Source organism: Aethalodelphis obliquidens, unplaced genomic scaffold (assembly GCF_003676395.1).
Source record: "Aethalodelphis obliquidens isolate GAN/ISIS:26980383/991018 unplaced genomic scaffold, ASM367639v1 scaffold16, whole genome shotgun sequence".
NCBI lineage: Eukaryota > Metazoa > Chordata > Mammalia > Artiodactyla > Delphinidae > Aethalodelphis > Aethalodelphis obliquidens.
In genome coordinates, this window is record NW_020837960.1 from 9,382,251 (window position 1) to 9,385,972 (window position 3,722).

Here is a 3,722-nt window from a genome sequence, read left to right on the forward strand (position 1 = left end):
TTAACTCATTACCTTTAGAATTTTATTGACACTTAGGAGAAATTAAAGGAAGACACTCCTTTTTCCTAGTAGAAAGTGCCCCTATTCATCTGATCGGTAGAGAGTTTATCAGAAACTCATGAAGCCCATATTTATTTTACTCCTAAAGGGAGAATGTTTTTAGAACTGAAGGATTAATCAGATTTCCTTCATCATATAATATTTGTGACCCATGATGAGGGTGATGCAGAACAAGAAAAATTGCTGGGCTTAGTACCTCAAGAATTACGGGCAATTAATCCTACTGACATTAGAAAAATACATTCCACATAACCCATTAAAATTACCATAGACCAGAACAACCCCCTGCCCAATGTTTGTCAATATCCATTGAGGCAGGAAGCCAGAGAAGGAATAAAATCTTTGATATCAGCTTACATTAATAAAAGTCTTACTGTGCCTTGCACCAACCTTCGTAACACTCCCATTTTGACTGTTAAAACACTGAATAGCAAAGGTTGAAGATCTGTACAGGATTTGAGCTCTATCAATGCTATTAGTAACCCTCACCATTCTGTAGTGCCAAATCTCCATACCTTACTGTTCTATATTCCTGAAAATAATGAGTTCTTTTCTGGGATAGACCTCTGCCGTGCATTCTAGTATCCCTGCACACCCTGATGACCCATATCTCTTCGCCTTCACTTGGAATGAACAGCGATACACATGGCTTGTGATGCCATAGGGCTATACTGAAAGCCACACTTACTTTTCCCAGATATTAAAAGCAGACTTAGAATATCTAGCTTTTCCACATAAGTGATTGTTGATACAATATGTAGATGATTTGTTGTTGTGTTCAAAAATTCTTTGATAAATAGTCAGCAAGACACCCTGTGCTTGCTTCAGAAGCTAGCTACAAAGGGACATAAAGTGTCCAAGAAAAAAGTTACAATTTTGTAAAGCTAATGTGAAATATTCAGGACACATGATATCTAAAGAAGGACTTTTAAGTGATCTAGATAGAATGAAAGGCATTTTGGTGTTTCCCACCCCTAAGACAAAAAGGCAATTAAGGGGCTTTCTAGGCCTTGCAGGCTACTACAGAAACTGGATTCCAAATTTTTCCTTAGTGGTTCAACCATCATATAGTTTGCTTAAACAAGACCAACCTGGGGACTTCCCTGGTGGCACAGTGGTTAAGAATATGCCTGCCAATGCAGGGGACACAGGTTTGAGCCCTGGTCCAGGAAGATCCCACATGCCATGGAGCAACTAAGCCCATGTGCCACAACTGCTGAGCCTGCGCTCTTAAGAGCCCATGAGCCACAGCTACTGAAGCCCCTGCACCTAGAGCCCGTGCTCCACAATAAAAAAAGCCACCGGGGCTTCCCTGGTGGCGCAGTGGTTGGGAGTCCGCCTGCCAACACAGGGGACACAGGTTTGAGACTTGGTCCAGGAGGATCCCACATGCCGCGGAGCAACTAAGGTTGTGCACCACAACTACTGAGCCTGCGCTCTGGAGCCCGCGTGCCACAGCTACTGAAGCCTGTGCACCTAGAGCCCGTGCTCTGCAGCAGAGGAGGCCACCGCAGTGAGAGGCCCACGCACCGTGGCGAGGAGTAGTCCCCGCTCGCCGCAGCTGGAGAAAGCCTGTGCACAGCAATGAAGACCCAACACAGCCAAAAATAAAAAATTAAAAACAAAAAAAAGCCACCGCAGTGAGAAGCCTGCACACCGCAATGAAGAGTAGTCCCCGCTCGCCGCAACTAGAGAAAGCCCACACACAGCAATGAAGACCCAACATAGCCAAAAATAAATAAATAAATTTATATATAAAAAAAAGACCAACCTGAATCTCTCTGCTGGGAAACAGAACATTCTGAAGCCACGGCAACCCTTTAAAACCTCCTGGCAAAGGCCCCAGCCCTGGGGCATCCAAATTATGATTCACCTCTTTTCTTTTTTTTTTTTTTGGCCACATGGCTTGTGGGATCTTAGTTCCCTGACCAGGGATTGAACCTGGGCCCTGGCACTGAAGTGTCGAGTCCTAACCACTGAACCACCTGGGAATTCCCTACCTTTTTTTCTTTTTATACATGAAAACAAAAGTGTCGCACCAGGAGTATTAACCCAGCAGCCAATAGGATATTACAGCCAACAGCTAGATTAGGTAGCTAAGGGCCTTTCCTCTTGTCTCCAGGCTATCACAGCAACATCTGTGCTGTGTCAGACCGCAGAAGAGATAGTCATCAGTCACCCTTCTCACCATCTTTGTTCCCCACTCCGTGGAAACTTTATTAAACGCTCAGCACACACAACATTATTCAGCAAGCTGATTAACTTCTCATGAAATTGTTTTGCTCTCACTGAACGTAACTTTTTCACAGGTATAACAAACTTAATCCAGCCACTTTGCTCCCAGAAGAATCAGACGTCAATAATGAAAAGCATGATTGTTTTGTTTTAACTGACAATCTTTTATCTCCTAGGACTGAGCTTCAAGAAAGCCCTATGGATAATCCTGATTTTATATTATTTACCGATGGGTCATATCTGTGAGGACCTCATGGAATGTACCAGGCTGACCTTGCCACTGTTTCTCCAGTGTATATCCTTGAAAACACTTGCATAATGTCTTTGCTGCTCAACAGTCTGAATTAATAGCACTAACAAGAGCCTGCCAGTTGGCAAAAGGAAAACCTGGTAATATTTACACAGATAGCTGCTATGCTTTTGGGGTGGCACGTGATTTGGCCATGTTTTTGAAACAAAGGGGATTTTTAACATCCTCAGGGCAGCCTATTAAAATTGGGAAACAAGTAGCAGAATTATTAGATGCAAATCTGCTTCTGAGCACACTTGCTGTTATTAGGGTATCGGATCATTCAGAGGCTGACACTGCAGATGCAAAAGGAAACTCTAGCTGATCATGCTACCAAGACAGTGGCTTTACAAAACAAAAACAACCAACTCATGGTTGTTATTTGTTGTCATTTTCAGCCTCCCGGAACTTACTGACATATTGTTAAAATTTCAGGGAATGGTGCCAGAAAGACACCTGGACACAAAAAGGAGGAAGATTCAACCCCAGCCCAAATGGGAGGCCTATCCTTCTGTTTGGAGCTCAACTCGCTGAAGGTAACTCATTGGAACCCAGATAAGATGATATTATGGGGTAAACAATATTTTTGGAAGCCTTCTTTTACAGCAGTTTGAAAGGTCTATTCAAGATGTACCATTTGTGGGCTTCCCTGGTGGTGCAGTGGTTAAGAATCCGCCAGCCAATGCAGGGGACACGGGTTTGAGCCCTGGTACGGGAAGATCCCACATGCCGTGGAGCAACTAAGCCCGTGCGCTATAACTACTGAGCCTGTGCTCTAGAGCCCGTGAGCCACAACTACTGAAGCTTGTGCACCTAGAGCCTGTGCTCCACAACAAGAGAAGCCACCGCAATGAGAAGCCCGCACACTGCAACGAAAAGTAGCCCCTGCTCACTGCAACTAGAGAAAGACTGCGTGCAGCAACGAAGACCCAACGCAGCCAAAAATAAAATAAATAAATTTATTTTAAAAAAAGATATACCATTTGTTATCATATATTAACGCATATATGTGGAACCTAGAAAAATGGTACAGATGAACCGGTTTGCATGGCAGAAACAGAGACACAGATGTAGAGAACAAACATATGGACACCAAGCGGGGAAAGCGGGCTGGGGTGGGGTGGTGGTGGTGGTGGTG

At 44.0% G+C, this 3,722-nt stretch overlaps 1 long non-coding RNA gene across 1 annotated transcript; it reads left to right on the forward strand.

The window, feature by feature from the left end:
- Window positions 1-2,251: 2,251 nt before the first annotated feature.
- Window positions 2,252-3,269, forward strand: LOC113625827 (uncharacterized). The gene is made up of 3 exons (XR_003434894.1): window positions 2,252-2,369; window positions 2,472-2,685; window positions 3,020-3,269. It is a non-coding gene; the product is annotated as an uncharacterized LOC113625827 (long non-coding RNA).
- The last annotated feature ends 453 nt before the right edge of the window (window positions 3,270-3,722 follow it).